The sequence below is a fragment of the Musca autumnalis genome, unplaced genomic scaffold (assembly GCF_047663935.1).
Source record: "Musca autumnalis isolate F117 unplaced genomic scaffold, ASM4766393v1 scaffold_1, whole genome shotgun sequence".
In the NCBI taxonomy this organism is placed as follows: Eukaryota; Metazoa; Arthropoda; class Insecta; order Diptera; family Muscidae; genus Musca; species Musca autumnalis.
In genome coordinates this window covers 42805299-42819367 of record NW_027411644.1, presented here as the reverse complement: position 1 = coordinate 42819367, position 14069 = coordinate 42805299, and the positions used below count along the sequence as shown (strand labels likewise).

General features: G+C 34.8%; 1 protein-coding gene across 1 annotated transcript in view; it reads right to left on the bottom strand.

Annotated features, from left to right (window-relative positions):
• Window positions 1-14069, bottom strand: part of dpr11 (defective proboscis extension response 11) — a 255589-nt gene that overhangs the window by 139423 nt on the left and 102097 nt on the right. The window lies entirely within an intron of this gene.

Sequence of the window (14069 nt, the reverse complement as noted above, 5' to 3'; positions counted from 1 at the left end):
AACTTTTCAAAAATATCTCTCCTAATAATGCCTTAAGGGTAATATTGCCGCTTTAATGCATCATTGGGTTGTTTATGATGTATTCTCTTTGTTCGTCACATTATCTTTGAGTGATTCGATAAAAGCAAAGTTATATTATACTTGATACGAACATTTAGAAAAGTAAGCAAAGGGGGGTCAGTCTTTCTTGCCGAAGTATAACCTTCAGCCCGAGGAAGTAAACATCAAAAAAATTCTCAAACGGCTTTGCCGACAGGGGTAGACCCTCAGCCTGTATGAATTGAAAATAGAGACGTGCCTAAAAACTTATAAACATCTAACGAAAAATGTCCTCAAAGATTATTCTTAAAAACTTCTTTTTCTCAAATACTTTCCTTAGAACCTCCACATCCTCAAAGTCTTTTCTTAGAAATTCTACGTCCTCAAAGACTATTCATAAAAATTACTCGCCCTCAACAACTATTCATAAAAACTCCAAGTCCTCAAAGACTATTCTTAAAAATACCCACGTCCACAAAGACTATTTTTAAAAAATCCACGTCCTCAAAGACTATTCTTAAGAACCCCACGTCCTCAAAGACTATTTTTAAAAACTCCACGTCCTTCAAGACTATTCGTAGAAGCTCTACGTTCTCAAAGACAATTCTTAAACCTCAAAGACTTCTAAAAAACAGCACGTCCTGATAGACTCTTTTTAGAAACTCCACGTCCTCAAAGATTAATTTTAGAATGTCCACGTCCTCAAAGTTTAATTTTAGAAGTTTCACGTCCTCAAAGATTAATTTTAGAAGGTCCACGTCCTCAAAAACTATTCTTAAAAACTCCACGCCCTCAAAGACTTTTTTTATTAATGCCACTTTCTCAAAGACTTTTCTTAGAAACTCCAAGTCCTCAAAGACTTTTCTTAAAAACTCCACTTCTTCAAAGCTCCCTGATAAGCTCTTTGATCTGGAGGTTCTCTCTTTTTTCCTTTGGACCTCTCTCTTCAGATCATGAAGACCTCTCTAAACGGGTCTGGATAAGGGATCGTGGATCCCTCCCTCGACAACATTTTGTTTTGCTGATGTACCGATAACATTTTCGTCTAGCCATTTAGATGACCCACTCCGTTGCAGTCCCCAGGACGGTATTCAGGCAGGTTTTGAATATTTTTCCATTGCGTAGCGCTTAAATTTGCATACCATTCTGGTGTCGAATAGCTTACCACAGACCGTAATATTAATTTGAGATATGTCAGCAAGGTTTCTTTGTCCGCAATTGCAGTCGGCCAGAAACTTGAGAAATTTGTTCCTACTTCTAATCTATGCTGTCGATCGTTACACCCAATATCTTGGGTTGTTAGTGATCGGGATCAGTATCAGGCTTGTTAATAGTGTGGAAGTGGATTTAGCTGGGGATATTTTCATATTCCTAAGATAGAAAAATTGCGCTAAGTCAGCTATGTCGACATTTAACATTTAACCTATCACATACGTCATCGACGATAGGTCCCGACGCCAAGTTCGTACAATCATCCGCATACATTACAATTTCAATACTCTCTGGCGGGTGTGGAATTTCCCCGCCCTGGCTCACTCTACTCGGCTCCGCAAATATAGTTGATTATCCAACGTTTAAACCACGGCTGGAGGGAAGTCTTTTCTATGTCCTCGAAATCTTGGCATGGTCCAAAACCTTCCTCTTCTGGTTCAGTATTCGAGTGATATGTGTGGATATGGTGTGTAATATGGTGCTGATGTTCGGCAACTATAAAACTGCTTCTCATCATGGAGAGGAGTAATGCCTCAAGAATTTTTGCTACTAACGAAGAGAAAGAGATTGGCCTGGATTATTCGCCTTTGCTGACTTCCTTGCCAGGCTTTAGAAGTTTTTAAAATTTCCCGGCACCAATGGGTGGCTAATGAAAGATTGAGACACTATTTAAATACTCAACCCGTGGTTCATCCAGTTGCTTAAAGATAACTATTGAGATTCAGGGTGGTGGCCTAACACTTTTGATGATTTCGGGTTTGGTTGACGTCTGAAACATTGCTCATCGTAAATTGTGGTAATACCTCCTCGTCCGGAAGGTATTATCACACTACCGAAGTTTTCTAAAAATTGCAAACGCGCGTATCTTCGGCGAGCGGCTGCAGCTGGAATGATGTCCCTAAGCTACCCGAGGAGTGATTGGTTTATTCTATAAATCCTTGACAATCACCTTTCCCTTGGTTCAGAAGTTATGAAGTCAGAGGTTATGCAGACGATTAGTCTCTTAATGGAGACGATGATCGGACAGTGGTCTGAGCAAAGGGAAATAACGGGTTGCCAGAACACGTCATTTATCAGACCGGGTGCCACAATTGTACAATTGTGATGTCTGGCGAGATGTGGCAATATCCTTTTAACCTCGCAGGAACTTCTTTGTTCACCGTGAAAAATGCGGAGCTATAAATTTGCTCGACCAGCGCTGTACCCCTCTGGTCATTGCCAAGGGCGGAAAGCCAAAGCCCATTATGAGCACTAGGTGGTTGTTGCCCTACAAAAGCGAGTTAATGTCGGTCATATAACGCATGACACAACTATTCATCCGCGGTATGACCCTCGGCTGTCTCCTACTTTACTGCTACCCTACCATTCAGTGTATAGGTCGCTAGAGTCATCGCAACGTTACAAGCTATAGGTGACGTTATACGTTGTTTCCTGATTCGTGGCCACCGTGATGTATTTTCGGCTCATAAAGTCTACAATTTCGCTGACCACTGTTAGGGAGACAGTTGCAATGGAATTGAGGGAACGATGCGTTCTCGGATCTCTGCACAACAACATGTGGTGTTAGATACTGCGTTTGCCGGCGTTGAGCGACTGCTGGGTGTCTTGTATTCCGACGACGAATCTGACCACTAAGTTGGAGACACACTATGATATGATGTGATGCAACATGCAGCAACATAACTCCTATCCTTGTGACTAAGACCAGAACAACCACGGAAGTGCACCCATTTCCTACATCCATTACATATCACCGAAGTTGGTATATGGAGGATGTGGATGAGACAAACGGAACAGAACCGTGGCCCGGGGTTGTTCTCTGTCCCTGCATGGATCAAATAGATTGGAGCAGGCATTCCGGGATGTATTGCCGCCCCCATTGTGAAGAAAGTATACGACCACAAACACATAATTGTTGAGGTTCGAAGATTCCTCCGAGTCAATTCGTTGCATAGAACCAACCGCCACACAGTGGTTCAGAAATCTATTTTCCTGGCCAAAACCCCCAGTTTTGACGTCACCGATTGTTAATTTCTATATGGAATTCGATAGTAAACTAAAGAAGGCAAAAAATGAGATCAAAATATTGGAAGGTGTGGGCATGGCGTGCTCCTAAAGACAAAAAATGTTTCCCAATTTTGAAAATACGCAAGTTTTGCAAATATCTGGCGATAGAAACAGCTATTTCTCAGAAACTATAACAGATATTGTGTTTATTGTTTTTTGGTAAGGTAGGTAGAATTGTTGCCTTTAAGAGTCGTTCTAATAATTTAATAAAAATTTAATAAATTACCGTAGCGTTTAAACAAAGTGAGCTATTTTATTTTTCCTCAGGTACTAAATTTAGATAAATTCCAAGTTTAGTGAACTAGAACAATTAGGGAACAGCTTGGAACAAAGTTCCGTTTTCACAGAATGATGCCCTAGAGTCCTCTTTCAGTCCATATATACTTTTTGCACCCGTCCCGTTCCGTCTGTTTACACTTTTTTTAATTATTTGAAATTACATGGGTAAAAATCTGTGTTTTTCCATGCCGTTTCCCATAGAAATTATAGCTTGATCACACAAATGGACACTTTTTAATATATGAATTTTTACAAGAGTTAAAAATTTTATGGAAACCCAAGGAGTATTTTTTTTCAATTTTGGAAAAAAATTAAATTTTTTGAAAAAAAAAAATTTAAAAAATTTTTTGCAAAAAATTTTCATGGTTTGTTTTATATAGTTAAAACATATGAAAAAATCAAAAAACACTCATATTTTAATGAAAAATATGAAAAAAACTAAAACTTTGACCTTGAATTCTTTTGCAACCGCAAAACCAAATTTGGTGGATTATCATGTGTCAGAAAGCTGAAAGTGTTATCTGGCGAACAAAAAAATTATAAAAATTTAAATGAAAGTTACAAAGTTTTGACCAGGAAAAAACGATTCTGAACCACTGTGCGCCGTGGGATTGGTGTTAATGAGACATTTTGTTTGTGCCGGCAGGGATTTTTAGAGCCAGAAAAAATATACATATATTTGTACCTACGTATTAAGATAATCAACATCAAAAAATACGATCCGAGACTGTCCCTTTAGCTGCATTTTTGAGAAAAAATTTGATTTTTTTTGCGGTGTAGACATATGTGGTCCAGTCTACTGATGTGGTCCATATTCGAATGTGGAAGAAAATCGTCAACAAAGTTTTAAAACGTATTTCGTCCATTCCTTTTTTGGTCAAAGCATACATATTTTTGATCGTATCAAAGGCTAAATATTGAGAGTATAACAAACATCTTGGTATTTTAAAGGGGTTTTTTGAGGACCCGTTTAATATATGACTATATTTTTACCAAAAAGCGATTGAATTATACAAAGACATTTCAGATGGTTCCATAAATGACATGATTTTTAAATAGGATTTTTAAATAGCAAGGCATAGAAAATTTATTTTTTTCTGGAATCCTGAAAGGACAAATGGATTCAGTTTTTTGAGTCCCAAGAGAATGAAGAATGCCAATATATTTTGTACAGAATTGAAGGAGGAGATACGTTACGCGATACTTTCTCATTAACAATATACAAACGCATTCCGCATTTCAATTAATAATTTTGTGCTTTAAATAATATTTGGCCTAAAGCACGTTTTAAGTTTAATTTGCCTTATGGTACATTTTAAATCGTATGTTTTGGTTTTTGCTACACATACTCGCATAATTACAGAATAGACTTTTTCCAGCTATTTTTCTTTCAAAAACCTGATTTTGACATGTGCCAGACTGTGGAAAAAGCCTACGTAAAACAGTTCGCATGTTATTGATCTGCTACGGTGCAATGATTTTTCAGCTCGGGGTAAAAGAAATACCATTTAAATAGAGCTTTAAGCAAACAATTGTATGTGTATTCTTTGGATGTGGAAAAAATATTATTATAAACTAGTGGACCCGGCGAACTTCGTCTCGCTATTAAGGAATAAAATTTCATACAAAAACTCAATTTTCGATTTTTCCAATTTTCCGACTTTTCCAGAGGGATTTTCCAAAATTTTCTTCCGCAAAGACCTTCTCCTAGAAAATGCGAATAACTGACAAAAAATTTTACAGAAATCGGCCTAGCCGTTCTCATTTTATGAATTACTATACATTTTTTACACCATTTTTATATATATAGATAACTTATTTTTAATAATGGCAGGCCGCATTTCAATTAATAATTTTGTGCTTTAAAGAATATTTAGCCTAAAGCACGTTTTAAGTTTAATTTGTTTATGCTACATTTTAAATCGTATGCTTTGGTTTTTGCTACACATACTCGCATAATTACAGAATAAAAGCCAGCGTGAAATTTGTAGACTTATTCCAGCTATTGAAAAATTATTTTTCTTTCAAAAACCTGACATTGACATGTGCCAGACTGTGAAAAAGACTTACGTAAAACAGTTCGCATGTTATTGATCTGCAACGGTGCAGTGATTTTTCAGCTCGTGGTAAAAAATACCATATAAATATAGCATTAAGCGAACAATTCTGTTTGTATACTTTGGATGTTGGAAAAAATATAATGATATTTTTAAACTTATTTTTAATAATGACAGGCCTACATTATTGGTCAATTAGACGACGTGCAATTTCTTTGGTTATGGATGGGAAGAATATGGCTGCATTTCATAATACAAAAATCGCATTTTTATCAATTCCAGCATAATATCTAATTTGCAGTCAATACAAATTAAACTTTATTTGTAATTGTTATCAATATTAAAGAAATTTAACCTCAAAATTCCATTACAAAGCGAACTCCATTTACAAACCCTAATAAAAAATCAAGGATTTGTTTTTTTTAATGTTTTCAGTATTTCACTTGAATTTTCTTGTTTTTTGCCAATAACCATAACTTGAATTCACATTCCGTTATATATTGACGAATGGCAATATGCAAAACTATGCTTTTGTCTTTGACATGTTGTAATTGCTACTGCTGTAACACAATGTATTGAATGGTTCCAAAAACGTCCATTACAAGCAGAACTTTTTTTGCTTAGAATTTTTTAGCACACACACGAAATTTCAACAGAAAACCTGGCAAGGCGAAAAAATTGAACATGACCTCAGTTTGTTGTTGTACAAACACACATGAATGCGTGTGTAGTTTGTGTGGCTATGTAAGAGATTGACTCTGTAGACAGACATATTTGAAATCTCACCTTTTGTAAGCCATTTGGTTGCATTGTAATTGCCAAATTGTATAAAAGGGTGGATCAAAAAAATAAATAAATTTTTGGAGGATCAAAGTGGCCATAATCGTGGCCCCTGCTAAAATTTCTTCAAAATATGTTTAGAAATAATGAACAACGGCAACATGTAGCAACACATTACACACAAATATTGCTAGCGCTGCTAATGCTATTTGATATTGTTGCTATAATAAAACAGCACCGAACATGCATACTAGTATTTGGCAGCACACATGATCAACACATATCAGAAAAGAGAATAAGCATCATAGTTTCAACGGCTTAGCCAGGTTTTCAGCAATTGTTTTTGAAATCAGTGTTAGCAGTGTAATGCATTAAAAATCACGTATTATTAATTCCATTTTTCGTTCAAAATTTGTGAGATTTTTTCGAAGCCGTTTAATATATATATATATATTGTTGTTGTTATTTATTGTTGACCTGATGTAATTCTCTTTATTAGTGGTTTTGTTTGGCTATAGGTCAATTGAAAAAGAAAACGATGTATTTTTGATTTTTATTCTTCTTTTATTTTTCCAATATTTCGATTGTCATCGACAATCATCTTCAGGGATCTATTTCACAAAAATATAAACACATATTACAAAATGATGAACAACCAAATATAACACAAAAATATTACATTTTTTGGAGATCACCTGTGCTGGTTCAATGTCACCATCAAACTAAACTTTTTTACATCTATGTTTTTGTACTAAATTCCTATAAATATGTGCACAGTGGTCCGTATCAGTCTTATAATTAATTCTTTTTTCATTAGGTACGTCTATTATATGAAGCATCTCCAAAGTGAATCGTCGTTTATAATTAGTTTCCTGTGTTAATATGTCTACATTTTTAAAGTTTGGTTTATGTCCAGTTAAGGCACAATGGGCCGCTAATGCTGTTTTTTGTTCTAATGGCTTGTCAGTTTTTTGATCCGACTTGTGTCCGGATAGTCTGGTTTTGAGTTTGGTTTTTGTCGTACCAACATATACCTTCTGGCATACGTTGGTGTCGTCCCCGTTACATGTAATCTTATATACTACATTGCTTTTGTCCTCTTTTTTAATTTTTGACTTAGTTTTACTGAACATATTGTTAACATTATTATTGGTTTTGAGAGCTATGTGACATTTGTCCTTATTGTATACATTTGACTTGCAGAACCTCTCTGAAAAACCTGGAATATATGTAATTGCCTTGTATATCTTTTCCGCATCATCACTGGTTTGTTTCTGATTGCTTCTGTTTGTGTGTTTTATTAGGTCGTCGATCGTTTTTTGAGGGAAATCATTCATTGCTAATATTTTTCTTATTTTTAATTTGTTTTCTGGATGAAATTGTACGGCACTTATATTTAAAACCCTATTTATAAAGTTCGTAGCAGTATTAATTTTAATTCGTCGAGGGTGTTTGGAATAAAAGTTGATCAGTCGGCCTGTGGCAGTAGGCTTTTGGTACCAGTTCAATTTTAGTATGTTGCCTTGTCGTAAAATGATCGCGTCCAAATACGGTAGTTTGTTGTTATCTTCGATTTCATGGGTAAATTGTATGTTCTTGTCGTATGAATTCAATACTTTTAATGTATTTTCCACCTCTTGTTTCTGTAGTATGCAAAATATGTCGTCAACGTACTTGGTCAATACCCTCGGTTTGATTGCCATTTTTCTCATTGCAGCGTCTAATAAATCCTCCATTACTATGTCCGCAATGATCGGTGACGCTGGTGATCCCATACAATTTACCCATGAAATCGAAGATAACAACAAACTACCGTATTTGGACGCGATCATTTTACGACAAGGCAACATACTAAAATTGAACTGGTACCAAAAGCCTACTGCCACAGGCCGACTGATCAACTTTTATTCCAAACACCCTCGACGAATTAAAATTAATACTGCTACGAACTTTATAAATAGGGTTTTAAATATAAGTGACGTACAATTTCATCCAGAAAACAAATTAAAAATAAGAAAAATATTAGCAATGAATGATTTCCCTCAAAAAACGATCGACGACCTAATAAAACACACAAACAGAAGCAATCAGAAACAAACCAGTGATGATGCGGAAAAGATATACAAGGCAATTACATATATTCCAGGTTTTTCAGAGAGGTTCTGCAAGTCAAATGTATACAATAAGGACAAATGTCACATAGCTCTCAAAACCAATAATAATGTTAACAATATGTTCAGTAAAACTAAGTCAAAAATTAAAAAAGAGGACAAAAGCAATGTAGTATATAAGATTACATGTAACGGGGACGACACCAACGTATGCCAGAAGGTATATGTTGGTACGACAAAAACCAAACTCAAAACCAGACTATCCGGACACAAGTCGGATCAAAAAACTGACAAGCCATTAGAACAAAAAACAGCATTAGCGGCCCATTGTGCCTTAACTGGACATAAACCAAACTTTAAAAATGTAGACATATTAACACAGGAAACTAATTATAAACGACGATTCACTTTGGAGATGCTTCATATAATAGACGTACCTAATGAAAAAAGAATTAATTATAAGACTGATACGGACCACTGTGCACATATTTATAGGAATTTAGTACAAAAACATAGATGTAAAAAAGTTTAGTTTGATGGTGACATTGAACCAGCACAGGTGATCTCCAAAAAATGTAATATTTTTGTGTTATATTTGGTTGTTCATCATTTTGTAATATGTGTTTATATTTTTGTGAAATAGATCCCTGAATATGATTGTCGATGACAATCGAAATATTGGCAAAATAAAAGAAGAATAAAAATCAAAAATACATCGTTTTCTTTTTCAATTGACCTATAGCCAAACAAAACCACTAATAAAGATATATATATATTTTTTTTTGTTATTTTTAAACATTAATAAGGTATTTCGACATTAAATGCCACCTTTTTTATACCCTCCACCATAGTATGGAGGGTATATTAAGTTTGTTTTTCCGTTTGTAACGCATTGAAATACTCATTTTAGCAACATTTTCAGACCGATTTAGCTATAATTTGACATTAAGGGTTCTTAAGTGTCAATAAACTTATATAACAAAAGTTGTGGACATAGGTCCACGTTTTGGTATAGCTCCCATATAACGGTACCCCGATTTACGGTATTTTGACGTTTTTAGCTACATTTTCAGACCGATTTAGCTATAAATTGACATTTAGGGTTCTTAAGTGTCAATAAACTTATATAACAAAACTTGTGGGCATAGGTTCATGTTTTGGAATAGTCCCCATATAACGTTACCGCCCGATTTCAGGTATTTTGACGTTTTAAGTCACATATCTAGACCGAATTAGCTATAATTTAATATTTAGTGTTCTTAGTGACCAAAAAACTTATATTCGAAAAAATTATGAACATAGGTACATGTTTTGGTATAGCCCCATATAACGGTACCTCCCGATTTTCGGTATTTTGAGATTTTTACCTACAAGTTTTAACCGAATTAGCTGTAATTTGAAAATTTGACATTTGAAGTTTTTAGTGGTCACCACACCTCTCCACCAAAATTCTCTGAAATTTTGGGAAAATGCGTCTTTTGTTTGCAGGCAGGTCAAGTTCGATGATGGGCTATATCAGTCCACGTTTCGGTATAGCCCCCATATAACGGTACCCCCCGATTTACGGTATTGTGATGTTTTTAGCTATATTTTTAGACCGATGTGGCTATAATTTGATATTTAGGGTTCTTAAATGTCAATAAACTTATATAACAAAACTTGTGGACATAGGTCCACGTTTTGGTATAGCCCCATATAACGGTGCCCTCGATTTACGGTATTTTGACGTTTTTAGCTACATTTTCAGACCGATTTAGCTATAAAATGACATTTAGGGTTCTTAAGTGTAAATAAACTTTTATAAAAAAAAGTTGTCGACATAGGTCCTCGTTATGGTATAGCCCCCATATAACGGTACCCCCGATTTACGGTATTTTGACGTTTTTAGCTACATTTTCAGAGCGATGTAGCTATAATTTGACACTTAGGGTTCTTAAGTGTCAATAAACTTATTTAACAAAACTTGTGGACATATGTCCACGTTTTGGTATATCCCCCATATAACGGTACCCCCCGATTTACGGTATTTTGACGTTTTTAACAACATTTTCAGACCGATTTAGCTATAAATTGAAATTTAGGGTTCTTAAGTGTCAATAAACTTATATAACAAAACTTGTGGACATAAGTCCACGTTTTGGTATAGCCCCCATATAACGATGCCCCCGATTTACGGTATTTTGACGTTTTTAGCTACATTTTCAAGTCGATTAAGCTATAATTTGACATTTAGGGTTCTTAAGTGTAAATAAACTTATATACAAAAGTTGTGGACATAGGTCCACGTTTTTGTGTAGCCCCCATATAACGGTACCCCCGATTTATGGCATTTTGACGTTTTTAGTTACATTTTCAGACCGATTTAGCTATAAATTGACATTTAGGGTTCTTAAGGTCAATAAACTTATATAACTAGTGGACATAGGTCCATGTTTTGGAATAGCCCCCATATAACGTTACCGACCGATTTCAGGTATTTTGACGTTTAAATTCACCTTTCTAGACCGAATTACCTATAATTTGACCGAAGACTTAGTGACCAAACAACTTATATTCGAAATAATTATGAACGTATGTCCATGTTTTGGTATAGCCCCATATAATGTATTGATAAAGCCCCCATATAACGGTGCCTCCCGATTTTCAGTAGTTTGATGATTTTAGCTACAATATTAAACCGAACTAGCAGTAATTTGACATTTGAAGTTCTTAGTGGTCACAATACCTCTCCATCAAAAATTGTCAACATAGGTCCATGTTCGGATATAGCTCCCATATAACGGTACCTCCCAATTTTCAGTAATTTGATAATTTTAGCTACAATTTTTAACCGAACTAACTGTAATTTGACATTTGAAGGTTGTAGTGGTCACCACACATCTGCATCAAAAATTTTCAACATACCCCCAATATAACGATTCTTCCCGATTTTCGGTACTTTGAGGATTTTACTTAAAATGTTTAACCGAACGTAGGTCCATGTTTTGGTATAGCCCCAAAACAAACCTCCCGATTTTCCGTACCTTAGCTTTATTTTTTGGACGAACTTTCTGTAATTTGAAATTTAAAAGCCAACAAAAGTTCTGCAACAAAAATTGTTCATTTAAGTTCATATTTTCGTATAGCCCACATACCTCCGAACTAGCTGTTAATGACATTTGAAGTTCCCACGTTATGTACCGATTTTCGGTATTTTGAGGATTCTAGCTACAATTTTTAACCATCAAAAACTGTCCACATAGGTCCATCAAAAATTGTCAACATACATAGTTAGATATAGAATGGCCTTCCGAATAAATCATTTTATGTACATTATCTGACATTTTAACGTACCCACTTAAAGTTGGGGACAGGAATGAAAACTAATTATTCCATTTTAGTTCAGAATATTTTATGGTGGAGGGTATGAAAAGTTCGGCCCGGCCGAACTTAACGCTTTTTTACTTGTTTTATTTTTTTTAACAAAAAACTCGCGTGCCGTTGAACACACAACCCTAGGATTTGTAGTCTGACACACACGCTCTGTGCCACTTTAGTCAAAACTTAGTAAGGAGATGATTTTTAAAACAACTTTGAATAGATGTTTGAAAATGTTTACGGAGGACATAAAGGATTATTTAAAAATACTTAATGTTAAAATTTTACTGAAAGATTTTTAAATATTTTTTAAAATTTATGTCTAATATTTTTATTGGCTTATTTAAAAAATCTGAAAAGGTTTTGTTTCTTGTATAATTTTTCAATTACAAACAGTTGAATAAAGGTGATTTTTTTTGACTGAGTTTTTAAATAGTTTTTGAAGGGCATTAAACACATTTTGTAGGATTTTCAAAAAAAAAACTATGATTTTAATAAGATGGATTTTAAAACATAGCAAAAATTTCCCAAAAGAAAAAAAGATCAATTACCGCGGATTGTTAGTATAGTTTTCGAGCAATTTTTTTAAATTGTCTTGGATGTCTCGAACATTTTTTTTAAATTATTTGCTTAAATGTTATTAAAAGATTTTTGAAAAATATTTTCTGATGATTAAAATAAAATACATATCTCGTTTTTTTACCCTCAACTGATTAATAGACGTGGATGGTTTTTAACATTTGTTTATGGAACAATTTGTTAATTTAAAAAATATATCGAAGCGTTTTTTTGTATCATTTTGTAGGACTCCTATGCTTATAATTTTAAATATGTTACTCTAAGAATTGTTACAACTATTTTTTGAAGGATCAACTCTTGGGATTGTACTGAGCAAAAAAGTCTACTAGACCATATGTCTACGGTGAAAAACGAGCCCCCGGATTTTAGCTTGAAGTTTTTTTCATGGTGTTTTTGGATATTTTGGCATATTACAGCCAAACCTCTTAGATTTTCGATCCAACACAAAGACATGAATTGTAGCCAAGACAATACTTAAAAAATCTCTAGTACATCGCAAAAGCAGGGGCAAATATCGATAAATGACACTGTGCTACAAAATGGTGAGTGTAATAACCCAAATTTTCACCATAGGTCAAGTTTCCGAGATATCGCGTGATTATTAGTACACTCACCAAGGTCTTCCATCTCCAAAAGGAATTTTTAACCCACTAACTTTGAGTCCCATTTTGTAGCACAAAGTCATTTATCGATATTTTGCGAAAAATGCGCACCTTCTCGAGGCCATAACTGCCTGAAGGAGCGTTTCAATGCCTTTGCGATGCACTAGAGAGTTCATACTTATTGTCTTGGGTACAATTTCTGTCTTTGTGTTGGATCGAAAATCTGAGTGGTTTGACTGTTATATGCCAAAATATCCAACAACCTTGGAAAAAAACTTCAAGTCAAAATCCGGGGGCTCTATTTTCACCGTAGACATATGGTCTAGTAGACTTTTTTGCTCAGTACAACCCCAAGAATCAGAAACTCCAAGCGCCCGTTAACATTTTTTCCTTCCATACAAATCGCCCCGGCCTAATCAACAGACCAATAGTCCTAGCTTTTATCAGCATTATTGGAAGGATTTTTAAATTTTTTAGGGTCAACAAATCTCTGAGCATTTCTTCTTAACAATACTTTTGATTTTTCAAAAAAAAGTGAAGATTTTTTTTTTGAAAATTTTATGAAGTATAAAGAGGGGATACTCGTTGGAAATATTTTTTCTTTCCCGTGAACTATTTCCACTTGATCCTAATCCACATGCATTACAACAGGCACATCAGCAAATTTTTAGTGTCAAACAACCTGCCTTTCTGCCATTGTTTTTGTATGTGGCGTTGGAATACCCATAACCTTAGCTAGCAGACCTATACGGAAATATTTTTGTTGTTATCGTACCGACAAAAAACGACCTTAATGGTGAAGGTGTCTGTTTTACGAACTGCCAGCCTGAAAACAAGTTTGGCAAGTTCAAAGGAACATGGTGAATGTCATTAGTTTAGTGTATGCGTATACGTCTGTATCTCAAGAGCTTAATTGACAAGTCTTTTGTGTTTGATATACTATATGCATGTATGCACATGCACAAGCATGGACAGAAAGGCATCAT